General features: G+C 41.8%; 1 protein-coding gene across 1 annotated transcript in view; it reads left to right on the top strand.

Moving 5' to 3' along the window:
- LOC125689536 (limbic system associated membrane protein) overlaps positions 1-15,904 on the top strand; it is a 957,706-nt gene that overhangs the window by 488,051 nt on the left and 453,751 nt on the right. The window lies entirely within an intron of this gene.

Here is a 15,904-nt window from a genome sequence, read left to right on the forward strand (position 1 = left end):
GTGTCACTGGTGCATGCAGTTGGGCAGTGTGCACTGCTAAGCACATTCCATGCTGGGGTGTTTAAATAAATAGCTTTGATGCAAATTTATTGAAAGGCTCTGACCCATGGTTAAATGATCATGGTTTTATTATTGGCTGTAGTTTTCTCACTTCCCACATGTACGCTCTTAGCTAGAGCTGGGAGAGAAAATGGAGAAGTGCTGCATGTGATGGGACTAAGGCCTGACTTTCAGCTTTTGCAGCATTTTAATAATACCTCTTTTCAGCCTTGGAAACAAAACAGAACTTAATCACCATCTTTGACTTAACTGTAGGTCCAAGACAGATGTTTCTGGTAAACTGTTTTCGGAGTCCAGGATGGGTTAGAAACAGGAAAGATAATTAAGGTAGAGTATACATGAATTAAGAAATAATATGGAGGGAAAGGAATCTGTATGCATGTGAGATACAAATGTGTGGGAGGGTGCAAATAGCCACTGCTCTCTCTGTAACTGCATGTGTTGTCTTCTTGGGTTAATGAGCTGCTGTGCCTTAGGAAGCCACTCAGCACTGCCCTTCTGTGCTTACATTCCTGCCCTCGGGGAACTTGATCCAAAGTGGTAGAGTTAAATTGGGCTTTAGTCCCTTGCATTTGCTAAGATTATGCCCACAGAGTTGTACAACTTCAGCACAGTCAACTGATTATTTGTGTCAAAGCTATTTATTTTAGTCTTTTATCTAGTTCTTTTCTTGTTCCCATTGTTGCTGCAAAATGAAAGATGTTTGAATTTTTCAAGCTGACCACAGATAGTGCTCCAGGACCTTTATATCAAAGTGAAGAAGCAGGAGGAGATTGCAAAGGGAAGCTGATAGCATCCATCCTCACAGTTGGCTGCTGGGGCTCAGCGCCAACTTCAAGACTGTGTAGCTGAGGCTGGCCCCCCTTTTTTTGGTGGCCTTCGACCAAAAATCCCAGTCAGCTCTGCAAAAAGCCTCCACAGGGCCAGTCCCTCCTCCATGTGAGCTGCTTTTAAACTGAAACTCTACAATTCAGTCCTTGTCTGAGCTACATTATACTAGGAGTGCCTGTCTCCTGCTTCAGCCACAGCCATGCCTGGCCATGCACACCTGCATCCTGGCCCCATCCCCAGGATCTGTGTCTGATGCTGCGTACTCTCACCAGGCTTGATCCTGCTTCTTTCTTCAGGGTGCCTGAACACAGAGATATCAAGGCCTAAGATGCACATTGGTGTGGACCAGAATGAAAAAATAGATTAAATTATGTATGTGATAGTAAGTATGCTGAGGCAAGCTCACAGCTGCACTCTCCAAACTCAGCTGTCTGTCCTGTATCTTGCTGCGTTGAGGACTGTGCAAGAGAGGTACAGGGATAGGTTGGCTGACTGTCTCACAGATGAGAGCCAGGCTCACTGGGAGCAGTCTGCATTTCTTGCTATAGGATAAGAAAAATATCGTAGCGCATATGATCATTCCAACTGGACAGAGGACTGATACTCAGCTGTATGCGATCACTAGGAACACATGTAATGGCTACCTGGACCTTGAGTTCTGTTAGAGATGTAATGTTGTGGCATGGATTTCATTTAAGAGTAAGCTGATCAAAAACTCTGAAGATACTTCTTATGGAAGTACTAACATCTGAGCAGGTATCTTTCTTCCCAGTCTAGAAAAGCAAGCCAGAATAAACAAACATGTCTTTAAATGATGAATATTCTGATGAAGGAATGAGGAAAAATATGAAAGCTTGCTTCAGGTTCAGTTGCCAGATATCCCAGCCTCTTCGGGGCCTCACAGAAGCTGTGATGCAGGGCCCACCACATGCTTGTCCTCTCCTCAGGGCTTCGTACCCTATCCAACTACATCTTCCATAAAGGATTAGAACTTTAAGTTATCAGAGAGAACATCTTTATTTTGTCGAAACTTCATCTTCCAAAGGGAAAATGTTGTGGTCAAACTTAGTCATGATTATGCAGCCAAGCACAAGGATTATAAACAAAACAAAACGTATTTTCGGTATGAATAGCTTTTCATTCTAGATTAAAGCAAACAACCAGAAAGAATATTGGTCTCCCATGAGAGAGCAATGTATTGTTGAATCTATGGTAAGAATATGCAGCAACTCTGAGAATAAAATGGCTGTTGGGGAGAATTTTGGAAACATTTTTAAGAGGAAATACACAGAAAGCAAAGAAGCAAGAATTTCATGCTTCTTCCACCATAATAATAATACTTTGCCCAGTGCGTATGCTTTACTACTCACTGCAGCCAAGAGCGAAATTCCCTGCCCGCCAAACAAAATCAGCAAAAGGCAAGACTGACTTTGCAGGCAGGAAAACTTCACAAGTGCATCCATCAAATCCTGCAATGGGACCAGTGAAGCACACAGGCTGCAAGGCATCAGTAATGAGAACAGGAGAATAAAAAACCCTCAGCAGTACGGGCTCAATAATTAATCAAAGCTGAAAATCTTTCTAACGAAGGCAGCAACCCCAGCAAAACAAAAAGAGAGCATTTAAGGAGTTAGGGATCTGAAAAAGAAAGGAGTTCTCACAAAAGTCATCAGTAAATGGGGAAAGAATGGCTGCAGCACTTCTCCTCCTGAGATTCTTGAGAATGCAATGAAGCTGGTACAGCAATAGATAGGAATCTTCTTGATTTTCCATGATCTGATCCATATGAGTGCCTCTACCAGTAGCTAGCTACTTGCATAAGAAGGAGGTCATTCTGCAAAGGAAGAGTTCTGCTCAGGGAGCCTGCATCTGAGAGATGTCTCTAGTTTTCAGGGTGACACTGTAAATGTGTTTCTTAAAGTCCCTATTCTAATGCATAAAGTTGTCTGGCAAAATTCCCAGGTTGAGTCTCAAGACTTACTTAATTATGAATCAAAGCCTTAATATATACCTTGCGCTTCTACCTCTTTCAAACCAAGGACCTAAGGTTACTCCTTGCACTAGAGGAGGGAAGTGTTTCATACAGTTGGTTGTGAGGGGTAGATGCACTGTAGTCATAGCAAATGTGAAATAGGAGCCATCTCATCCTGACAGAATCACAGAATTACAGAATGGCCCAGGATGGAAGGGACCTCAAGGATCATGAATCTTCAACACCCCTGCCACAGGAAAGGCCACCAACCTCCCCATTTAATACTAGACCAGGCTGCCCAGGGCCCCATCCAACCTGGCCTTGAACACCTCCAGGGACGGGGCATCCACAACGTCTCTGGGCAGCCTGTTCCAGCACCTCACCACTCTCTCTGTAAAGAACTTCCCCCTGACATCCAACCTAAATCTTCCCTCCCACAACTGAAAACAATTTCCACGTGTCCTGCTGTTATCTACCCTTTCAAAGAGTTGATTCCCCTCCTGTTTGTAGGCTCCCTTTACATACTGGAAGACTGTAGTGAGGTCACCCCACAGCCTTCTTTTCTCCAGGCTGAACAAGCCCAGCTCCCTCAGCCTGTCCTCATAGGGGAGGTGCTCCAGCCCCCTGATCATCTTTGTGGCTCTCCTCTGGATCCTCTCCAACAGCTCTCTGTCTTTCTTGTCTTCTGAGGGCTCCAGACCTGGACACAGTACTCCAGATGGGGCCTCACAAGAATAGAGTAGAAAAGGACAATCACCTACCTCCCTGTCTCTGCTGGCCACCCCTCTTCTGATGGATCCATTTGCTTTCCAAGCTGCAAGAACACACTGCTGGCTCATGTTAAGTTTTTCATCCACTCTCAAGGACTGCTCCTTCCAGTCTGCATGGATGCCTGGGATTCCTCCAACCCAAGTGCAAAACCTTGCTCTTTGCTGCATTGAACCTCATTGGATTCACCTGGGCCCACCTTTCAAGTCTGTTGAGGTCCCTCTGAATGTCATCCCTTCCTTCCACCATGTCAACTACACCACTCAGCTTGGAGTCATCAGCAAACTTGCTGAGGGTAACTTGCTGCCTCCCATTCACTTTGTGAGCGACAGGGCTTCCAAGGCCATAGAAAAACAAGCTGATAGTCACAGCCAAGTTTTCGCTAAGCACTTGAAACTTTTCTTCCCTATAGTTTGATGCTTCTTGAAGGTATAGAACAAGATAATATAGAGATGGCTTCTGTGTAGAAGCCAAGCAAGTGAAGTAGGTATTTTAGCAAGAATGCTTTTCTGTGGCAATGAAAATATTTGTCCAGCTGCCTGCACTGCACTCGTTTTTGCTATGCACGTGCCAAGGGGACTGCAGTTCCCTTTATGGAAATGAGCCCTTACGACTGAAGAAGCACCCATTGATTGAGAAATTGGCAGCAAACCTGCTCAGAAAAACAAGTCTCGAGGGACACATTACTGTTATCTACCACGCTCTTCTGCAGCTGTCTTTGGGACGCATGGCCCGTTTCAAAGTCTTTGATCAAAATCCTGAGAGATCTACTAGTTTCTCTGTGAGGTTGTATCTTTTCTACATGTAGCCTTGTGATACAGTGATCAGGTAGAGTGACACAGGTGGCACAGCAGTCCCACTAACTGAATCCGTATTGGAGTTCTCTGCTGCATAAAGAAAAGATCACTAAATCATTGGTCTGCCAAAGCTAACTGTGGCACCTGTGTCTTTGTGTCATCTCCTCACATTCATTTCCATAAATCCTCTGCATTTAATCTTATACCTCTGTCCTGAAATCACACCACTTCTTTTTCCCCAGCAGAAGAAGAAAACATCATTGTTGTTGTTTACACTAACTAGAAACAAGCAAATAAAAGTGGGGATGCGGTCAAATTAGAACTGATAGATAAAATAGATTGGGAAGATAGATGGAAACCAAATTAGCTGTGAAGCCAGTGTCAAATAGAATAGAAAATCATTTCCACCCAATAGCCAGCTGAAAGATTTAGCAAGACAAGAAGGAAATAATCAAGATTGCCTAATTGCCAAGTAACCTTTCGGTCTTTCTTTTACTCCCTTTCTTCTCTGATACAATCTGTCTCAGATTCCTCTATTAAAACGGAGGAAAACATCTTTTGATGTGGTCTGCAATGTGAACTGCAAGACAGGCTCACAGAAACTCCTTCTGAAAGAAAGGTCCTTTATGTAAAGCTATCTCTAATGTGCCATACAGCTGCCTCATGAGATTTTTGGCCAAAGGAAAGAAAAGACAACATGCCAGCAAATACTATGCATGCTGTTCCCTTCTGGGTTGGCTCTGTTATCTAGCATGTCACATACAAAGTTTGATATGCAAACAGTGGGTGAAGAATTAAGTAAATAGCAGCGATATATGGGGTGCACTTTATCTCCATGAATTGCTGATAATCCCTTCCTGGGGGTGGAAAGGGAGAGCTTTGAGGAGCCGAAGAACAGCTTTGTAATTAGTGGGAGCCTCTGGTCACATTGAGAAGCAGTGTTCAACAGCAGCGTTCTTGGAGAAAGCAAAATTTTACAGGGTTGCTGTGATGGAAATCTGTTCCTACAAGCCTGGCAAGAGGGGTTCTATCCATTTTTTTCTAAAGGACTTAAAGGTATGTAAAGACTATAATATATTCTGTTGGTAGAAGAAGTAGGTAAAGAGCTGTGTGTGTCAGGAGATTGATAACAGCATGCCTGGATTTTCCTGCAGGTGACTTGTTCAAACCTCAAGTAGGAAAAATTGTTAGAGGTGCCTCTCAGAAGCAAGCTTACTTTTCCTTGCAGTGCATATTGAACATTAGTGTTAAAGTCCCTCAGAAGCAGGCTCTCTAGGTTCCTGCAATCTGTGAAGATACCAGGTGACGCCAGTAGGAATCAGGCACCATCTAGATGTCGAGTGCCCATACATTTTCCATTATCTATGTACTTTTTTTTCCTCCCAGCCTGTTAGGTGAAGGAAAACTGCCTGGCTGGTGGTCGCTTTTTGCTGGTTCAAAGCACAATACCAGGAAAAGACAGACTTGAAAAGCCAGACGTGAATGCTGAGCGCTGATGAGAGTTGTGCATATTGGGTTACAGCTCCATCTGGGAAGGCTTTCCACATTTTCCAGCTTCAGTGGGGTGATGACCGCCTGCTCTCCAAAGAGGAGGAGGCTTTGGCCACAGGCTCTCAGGTGGAGGAGGAGAAAGTCTAGAGCTCTTGCTGGGTTTCTGTGTAAACGCCAAATGTTATTTCTGATTGACTGAATGCTTCCTTTGAAGTAGGAAAGAGGGGAAAACTTTATGTTAGACTATACGCTTCTCCTAGGCAGACATCTATGGCATTTTCATTTCTTTTTTCTAAATTAAAAAGAATAGAAGGCTCCCTTGAGAACATCTTGGTTGTGTTCAGGGCTGAGAATAGTTTTTAAGTCTTTCTTCATTACAGAAAACAATAACAACGTCTTGACAAAAGGCGTGATGTTACCGAATGCGGTAAATAGAAAGTTAAAATAAATCTCCGTGATTCAGACCTGAGTGCCTCTGAAAGGCACGGAGGTAAAGACAAAGTGCTTGGCCTTTTCAGCAAGGTTGGAGCAAGGATTCTGTAATAAACGCTTCCCACTCAGCACTGCTCTGAGTCCTGTCAGAGCTGAGTCTTCAGGGTGGTTGTCTAAGCAGGTTTTTTTGCTGGGATTTTTGCTAGAGCAGTTTGGTTCTTAGAGGCCTACGCCATCTCAGTTCACCAGTTTGCAGAACTGTGTGATGATCCATCACTGCTATGAAAGTCTATAAACCCATTTGCTTACAGCGGCCTTTACATCGAACAGAACTACATGAAAATGTTGACATTCTCACTCAAATTTTACTCAAGTTGATACTGAGGCAGCAGTAGTGGCCAAGGGGATAGCAGTGGGGCCATGACTGGACCTCCTTGGAATGCATTCTCCGAGCCCCCCGGGACAGGGCCAGAAAACAGAAAAGCTGCTGCACGTGAAGCAACCATGTTTCCCAAAAGTGAAGCAGGTGAGGGAGGCATCTGTGCTGATAGTAAAGGCAGCCCGTGAAGTAATGCTGTGTTTCTGCCAGGAGCCGGAAAGGCCTATTCTTAAAGTAAGTACCTGTTCTGAGAACGTGGTTTAATTTTTCCCCCCCTCAGGGAGGTTGCTTTGAAGAAGAGAAAAGTGCTTTTACAGCAGAGTTGCAAGCGAATCCTTTCCCCTCAGTGTCATTTCCTACTTGTTGAGAAAGAGAGAGCAGTTCTGGGGAAAGGAACATTGAAATCATCTTCTAAATCACTTTGGTTATGGATCTCTTCGGTATTGTATGAAAACCCGGTGTAAATACACCATTAAGAACAGGTCTGGTTGAAACAGGCCACACATAGCCAATGTATTCAGATCAAATGGGTACAGCAAAAGCTCTAAGTAAGTAGCAGATAAAGGGGGAAAATGCCTATTAAATAAATAAGCACACATACAAAGACACGTACAAAGCAAGCAAGAGAAAAATCTCGTGTGACTCTCATGGGAAATAATAGCATTACTGTAGGAGACTAGGCAGAGGAATGAGGCTAATAAATGAGAAATATCTAGTATATCAATTCTATACCCCAGCAGTGAATTGTGCTGTTTTATACTGCAACTAAGGCTCTGGATTTTATTTATTTATTAACATAAAGAGTCAAAATAAATACTGAAGATTCAGGGAGAGGGTGTGAGCTGAATCCATTTCTTCGAAGTTATACTAACACATATGTGTGGAGAATGGCAAGTGCTGGTGACTGTCGGATCTACAGAAGATCTTTCCACTTCAAGCTTTATGACATGCAGTGTGACAGTAATGTGAGAAAACCTGCCTCAGTTTTCCGAGAGTGTAGGTCTGAGTGATGCAGTAGAAGTATAGCAGTGTCAAGGGCACCTTTGCCAGACAGAATAACTATTTTGTATAAGCTATTTTTTTTCTTTTTTTTCTTTTTTTTTTTTTCTGAGATCCCATTTACTGCCTATATGTTGTTCTAACTTGGCCAGGAAACAGTTATAAGTGGCAATATAATGCATCTGCTATCTGATAAGGACACAGTGAATTCAGTTTGCACAATGCAGAGTCAAGCAAGGCAGCTAAAAACTATCAAGAGGTTGGAAAATAAAGTAGCGGGATGCTTTTTTTCTTCAACCTTACAGACATCTTAGGATTTGCCTAGTTCTTATTTTCCTGCTAGAGGGCTCGTGTCACCTACCATTGTGCACATCAGGTATATAAATTAGATCTACCTAAATGATCGCTGAAAGAAATGGCAGCATTTGCACATTTTTAACATTTTGCAGCTTAGCTTAGATGAAATTCACAAATTAAGAATGAATATTTAGTTTAAACTCGCCTTTCTTGTAAACATGCATTATAATAAAGCCCTTAAAGGCAGTATAATAACATATCCATTCTCAAGTAACACCACGCAAGGCATTCATATTTTTTTCTGTGAGCTTTGACAAATGTGTAGGATCTTGCAGCTGTTCAGTATTCTGGTTGTTTCAAACAAACAGAGCTTAATGATGGTTTCTTAGGAGAAAAGTATCTGAACAATGCATCATAGATGAAGAGGTATTATAGTGAAAAGCATGTGTGTTCTAACGCCTATGGAGTTTTGTAGATAGGTTGCAAAATCAACTTACGACAAACCCAGGTAAAGTCTTCTTCTCATTGCTGTCCATATCACTTTTAGCTGATAATCTCAAAAAACATGGCCATATATCTTGGCATTTTTCTCCATCTATGTATTCCAGAGTGATTTTGCTACTGGCATTTAATACAATTAAATGCATTGGATTTCCATGGTTTAGCGCAGCACTTAAATGTAAAAAACTGCTCTTCGAGAGACCATTACTGGAAGGCTGTCTGCATTTGACTGCCTCTTCTAGGACTTGTTACATTTCTATTCCTTTTCTGATCTAAAACTCCTTCAGTCTAAAATTTCACATATCAATCTTTTACTGTCTCTTAGCTGCTGATTTTACCACTATGAAACCAGGCTCTGGCCTATGATAATTGTGTAACCTAGGGAGTTTTTGGATTCCGTTCTGTTCATAGTTATGTCCTAGCCTCTTTAAGCAAAAATCTTGTGCACTTATACAAGTGAACAAAACATTTTGCGAAAAAAAAAGATTGTAATTCATGAGCTTTTTATATGAATATGTCTAACCTGACATCATGTGTCTTATAAAGGGGACTTCAGAAAACCTGTCTTATGACAGATTCTGAAGTCTGCTCCTTTTATCAAGAAAATTGTCTTCCTCTTTTTGGTGAATTGCAGTCTGCTTCTGCTGTGATGGATCTTACTCTGCTAAAGATTTTATTATGCTTAAAGAAATTGACTGAGACCAGCATGAGCTGAGGGTCAGCCAGGACCAAGTATAACAGTCCCTGCATAATCCTTTGGTATTTGAGGTTAAGTCACCTCATCTACCGTATTACCTTTCCCTTCCTAGAAACAGCCGTCTTCGAGTTAAATCAACATATGCATTCAGAAAATGTCATAAAGATAATCAGTCTTTCATGCTGTGTGCACAAATTATTTCAGGCTACTTCAAATTTGTCACAGGCTTCTTGCTTGCAATACATTTAGAGAAGCCTCACCTCTCTCCTTCTTACCCTCAGTGTCAAGAGGACTGAGGATGGGGGACAGAAGCAAGGACAAGTTTTTGGATAAAACTGCATTAATTTGTTGAAAGTAGCAGTAAGAGAAACTTTGGAAACCTGTGAATGCAGATAGCTTCGGCAATGCGTATTGAGCCCCAGGGCTGAAATCTATGATTCAGGGGATGCAAAGAAACAGAATATTACCAGCAATTTGAAAAGAAATAGTTGATGTTGTTTTGCTGTGGTTTGGATGTATCGCACACATAGATAAAAGCTGGCTAGAGTTTGTTGATAGAGTTTGATAACAAATTGCATGTAAGGCTCAAATCAGTTTATGCTTCTGCACAAAAAGGTTGGCAAGATGTCACAAACCATACACACTTAATACAACTCTGTGCATCTGTTAATCTAGCTGGTAGCTTGTGAAATTCTACAGTAATAAATTGCTATTGTGAAAATCTACGGTAATAAATTACTACTCAGAAGTGTTTGTAGTCTCCAGGGAAAAAAAAAAAAAAGAAACTAAATCTTTTGTTTAAAATATAATGCACAGTGCAGGCAAAATTATTATAATACATCCCTTAAAAAGAAGGTAATTTACTGTTAAAATCTGTCAATTATTACAGTCAAGCATACAAGTATAATAAAATAAGCACAACTGTCAAACAAAAAAAAAAAAGAAGCTCGTGGAAAGGGCAGTTACACATTTGAAGTTTTAGGAAAAAACATCAGATACATTTGAAAAATCATTCCTGCTGGTTGTTTAAGGCAGTGATTAAAAAAACGCATACACAAGTAGAGAATTAAGGCAATATTGCTCAGTTCTAACAGGCACTTTGTGGTGGCAGTGGGGCTTATTTTTTCTTTTTCTTGCTTGACTATGCACATGTCTAGCTGATTTATGCATCTCCGTCTCTGAACCCTATACAGAGGCGGGGAGAAACATTACAGTCATGTTGCAGATGGCATAAATAGAACTGCTTACAATTACAAACCATATCAGCAGCAGAGCCAAGAAGAGAAGCCAGACGTTCTTTCTTCTTTACTTTGAATCCTGTGTCCAATTTAGTGAAGACTGTGGTTCTAAAGTTATATTAAATTAGGTCTCTGATCCCCATCTCCCCTGACCTGTGTAAAAATAATAACCCAGGCCCTCAGCTGCTAAAATCACTGCAGCTCCATCTGGCCCATTAATGTGCATGTACATGCCAGTGGACAAGATTGCAAGTTGTTACCTACTCCCTGCCTAACAAACCTGGCAAAAAAACAAGAGTAATAAACACATAAAACTGTCATTAAATTTCCAGCTTAGGTGGCAGAGATTTTTCCCTCTGCAGCACAATGGTGAAGATAATAGGCAAAAATCCACCATTTAATACTCTATCAAGAAATGACTATTCTTCTGGTGAATGTTTAGTGGAAGCCTATGTACATATAATTGTTTGCTGAGAGAGACAGAGAAAAATATGTTGGGCTTTATGCAGGTGGTAGGCTCCTAATCTCTTGTCCCAATAATTTTAATAATGGAATTAATGACAAGATTACCACAGCCACATTGAGATGATCTCTGATGTGAAACCAACAGAGTGTCATGGCAAAGGGCTGGTCAGCAGGGATGCATGATGATAACTTTCTTCTGTTTTTATTTATTTATTTATTTAAATTGTGTGTGGGGAAGCAGAGAAAGGGCACTGCTCTTGATAGCCTTGGCTCTCTGTTCATGAAAGGGCTTGCACCAGTCAGCCCCTCTTGTGGGGCAGCTCTGGGCTCTGATGCAGGGTTGGCTTCCTGTGCCCCAGCAACAGAAGGGATGTTGAGGCCCAGCAGACAGTGAGCCCCCCTGCTGCACCTCTGCACGGTGAATGTGATGAATGGCTGTATGAATAGCACTGTGTTGCTGTCCAAGTCAAAATCCAGGATTTCTATCAGGATCTCTTCCTCCAAGCCAGTGAGGAATAGGGGCTAGATGATGCTGTACACCAGCGTGTTTATGTGCGGCTGTGCTGCTCATCCCTCCCTGGGATGTCCCAGCTGCCTGATCCCAGTAGGGTCAAGTAGCACGAGTGACTCTGAGATGGGTACTGAGAGCTGCAGTAGCAGCAACCAGAGCACATTAAAGCACTAAGGCTCATCCAGTCCACACTCCAGTCCTCTCATATGCTCAGTTGGAGGGCAGGCAGAAACTGCTGAGCTGAGCTGCTGCAACCGTATTAAAGCAGTGCTGGCCACACAGACACAATCCATCACCTGGGGATGTTACAAACCATCACTTGGTCACATTGCAAAGCATCATCTTCACTCAACCTTCACTATGGAACTTCAGCACCTGTCTCACCCAGATGTCATAATCCATTGCTGAGTCATCACGATGAGCCATCCTCACCTGCAGCATGTGCATCAGCAGCACTCCAGACCCAGCACAAGTTCTCCAACACTACTGCCCACTCCATTCCCCACATATCATGTGCTTGGCATCAGTGTTTCACAGCAATCACCAAGGCCTTGGCCATGTCTTCCCATGTGCCCCGTTAGGTCGCTCTGGCCATGGCACACAGCTCCAGGGATGTACAGCAAAGGTTTTTTTTCAGTATAACTTCATGCTTCCCTCTGAAATCTGTAGCCTCAATGCCTGGGATTTGGCAGTATTCAGAAGTGTTTTGCCATGTGGGAAATTAAAATCTGCAAGTACAAAATTGCTTATTTAAAAACAAAGAACAGCAACAAAACCCATGTTAGTTCAATTAAAGGGTCAGTCCAGGGAAGCCAAAATAGATTTTTTATTTGCTAAGAAGCAAGGGACTGGAAAAAGATACATCTATGTAGCAGGTATTTCTAATTAACCAATGAGAGTAAAGGCACTTGTTCCACTTAATCACAAAGCAACAAAATGGAAAATAGCCCTTCTCAGCTTAAGAATATGCTCTGAAAAACAACCTAGAATGAAGGAGAAGCTTGTGGCATTTCAAGAATATATTCTACTTCCCTTCTCCATCTTGTAATCAAAACTGCTTCAGCCTAAACAGGTATCTATTTTTAGTTTTGTTTTAGGACAGGCTTAGTGCTTTGTGGTGAGCAGATGGGAATTTGATGTTACATTCTGTTTCAATTGTCTTTCACTGAAATTAATTGAAATAATGATCCTCCTTATTGATGTAACTCCTGTTTCTAGAAGTGTCCTACTGTAAGAGCATTAGAATCTAAAGAATTTAGAATAATGTATCTCAATACAGGATTAACACGAGAGATGGTCCTTGAAAAACGTCTCGGATTCAGGCAGCATGATACTTGAGAACTCAAGCAGCATTTTACATCTTACTCTTAGGTCTTTAATTGCTGCCACATCAAATAGAGCTATTGGGTTATCTATTTTGGGTCTCCTATGTTGTGCCTAGAGGTTCTTGCATTTTGGGCTGCTTTCTCGGAATCTCTTATCTGATGTAGTCCCTGTGCCCTCTTCCATGTTGTACACACCTTGTCATCTTTCTGCATATCAAGAGGATGGAAATGGATTCCAGTGCCTATTAGCAGTTTGGTGGGGTAGCAAAATGGCGCCAATGTACATGCATACCTCCATGGAGCTCCAGCAAGACCCGTGTTTTATATCCTGCCTCAAAACCAAACAGGGAGAACTGCTTCTTAATTCACCAGTTTTATCTCTCTGGGCTTAGTGAATTCTGTGCTCATAAAAAGTGAGAGACAGCTATTGCAGGCTAAAGGCTAGCACAGCGCAAGTTTCATGCATACATACCACTCTGCTAAATACACCTTACTGCTGACCCTGTGGCATGTCCTACTCTAATAATTCATCCTCCCCTGGTTCCCATCACTCCCCACACCGGTTCATTCTTGGCATTTCTGTTGTGCCTTGCACTTCCCTTTTAATATTGCAGGCTTGGATGCTTCCTGATTAGTGACTGAAACTTATGCTGAGCTCTGCAGCAAGTTTTGTGAAGGGTCTAGGGTGAAACCTTCTGAATTCATTTTCACTCTTGATAGAAACCAGACAGTGAACTTTAGTTTCCAGATGAGGTAATGATTCGCCAACTGATCCCTTGTGCTCCTTTCTGATTTAGGATCTTCCTCTGGGGAGATGCTCGTACATTTAGGAATGAAGTCACTTTTATAGCACACTGTCCTGAATTGAAAATCATAAGCATGGGCCTCTCTGAGCCCATTTTCTTTGTGCTAAATGGGAATGTGTTCTCCAAATGAGAAAATTCTCTTTTCAGCAGATGGTTCTTTTTTGCTTTTCTTTCCTTTTTAAAAACACAATGAAACTCTAAAGACTGGAAAAGGTCAAATATTTTAGTGAGCTTTATTCAAGGAGGAGGAAGAGATCTATCACAGGAGAGCATACTGAGACCCCTGAAATGTCAAATAAGCAGATTATTTGGTTACCAGAATTGGGGCAGCTGGTCCCAGGCGAGGACAGTGTCACAACTTCTTAGCAGTCTTTTTCAACGCTTAGCTTTAAGATTTCTCCAACTCAGATAGAACAAAAAATCAACAAACTATGTTTTTTCATATCGAAGAGAATTTCAGACAGAGAATAAAATCCCAGCCCTCTTTAGATCAGACAGATGTAGCCATTCAGTTCAAGGAGCATGGATTTCACCTGAAGAACAATCACCTGTGTGTCTCCTTTGATGAAGTAAAGTGACACATTTTGAAAGATGAGAGAAAAAATAAGCATTCATTAAGGTGTGGGCATGGACCAACTAGGAGATCTGCATCTCATCTGTAGGATAGACGTGACAGCCATAGGTCTTAAATCATCCTGTATGGACTTGTTGATACAATCCAGAGATGCAATAGCCTCTAACAGTGGTGGGCATTATGTCCGAGTGCAGGGATCATTGACACAGGAAACTAAAAGGATTTAATAAATATCTACCCTGTATAAAACGTTTTCCCTCCACAAATCTCCAAGCACTTTATGCAGGAGGTAAGCATCATTATCCCCATTAATGGGTTTTTCAGATTTTTCCTGCAGACATTTCTGGTTGGGTAAAGCCAGGTTAGCTGAGAGAGAAAGTGACGCTGTTAATGATCCCCTCACGCTTCATGGAGACCTAACTGACTGCTGCTGTAGGCCAAGTTGCAGCATGGGCAGCTCCAGGTTTTACCTTGCTTCGCCACATGTGAAATGAAAAACAAGTGAGAACAACTCACCGTGATGTTTTCGTGTGGTTCCAGTAGGTTTCTCCCAGAGGTCAAGAGTTTCCACGTAACCCTCCTTTATCTTTGAGTCTAGGGTGACAGTTTGGGGTAATTGAAATACAGTGATGGATTTTGATCACACTTTCCTTATAATAGCAGATAAAATCCGTGTATCCTGCCTTAGACCTGTCTTGTTACTTCACAGTGCTGAAGTGGGTCTGTGCAACACAATGCAGAAAACCACATAGGTGACTCTATACTGTGTCGAGTTTCAGTTATATGTGGTGTGGAGAGTGCTAGTGGACCTGTGGGTGGATGCTTTGCTGCATGGTGGTAAGCATGGTTTGGATGCAGAGGAATTCTTGTAGTTTTTTTTTTCAGGAGTGTTACAGCTGAATTAGCTCACAATATTCTTCCAATTTACTGCCTGGACAGCCACCTAAAAGAAAGTCTTTGCCTCCTCCTGGCAAAGGTTTCTTCACTCATTTTCCATGCTCAGTCTGTTGATATTTTGTGACTAAGATTGGTTGGCTCTAAGTGGTTGGAATTATATTTATTTCTCTGACTTCTGTGACATTCACAAGGTGAATGTATAAGCCAAGCATGCCTCTCTTGCTAGACGCTAGATGAAAGAGTGGCAGCTGTGGTGCCATTCTTTTTTAATATCAGAGACATTCTTAGAATGAGTTGACCATTCTTAAACATCTTAAAGGGTCGAGAAGTCCTTGTCAAATGCTATATTTCACTATCATCAAGCCATCGTTCTTCTAGCTTTATGGGGAAAAAATATTGATAGGCTTTGCCTGAAAAATTCCAGTTACACTAAGACCTGCAGTATTCATGCTTTTGACCTTTTGGTTGCTTAAAGTATACTAGCCAAACTACAGAATAACTGTTTAGTGACTTTTAGTTCAAAACTGGATGTTATATCTTGAGCAGTTTTACATTAGAGTGGTTAAGGAATGCTTGCAGGAAACACAGATATTATTTCAAGACAGGTTGTCTTCTGCCTTTGTAATGCTGGACAGCACGTTTCATTTTTATATATCAGAAACAATTACGGAGATGTTTTTGGTGAATATCACATCTAATATACTGAAGTTGTGAGGCCAAAGAGTTACTCCAAAATGTCTTGTTCTCTCAGCTCTCTCTTTCCATGTGATCTCTTTGTGTTCTTTGCTTAAGATGGAAAGTAGCCTCATTCCAAATGCAGTAATAGAATGACAAGTAGAAGAAAAACAAAAGTAAAAACAGAAG

The sequence above is a fragment of the Lagopus muta genome, chromosome 1, assembly GCF_023343835.1.
Source record: "Lagopus muta isolate bLagMut1 chromosome 1, bLagMut1 primary, whole genome shotgun sequence".
In the NCBI taxonomy this organism is placed as follows: Eukaryota; Metazoa; Chordata; class Aves; order Galliformes; family Phasianidae; genus Lagopus; species Lagopus muta.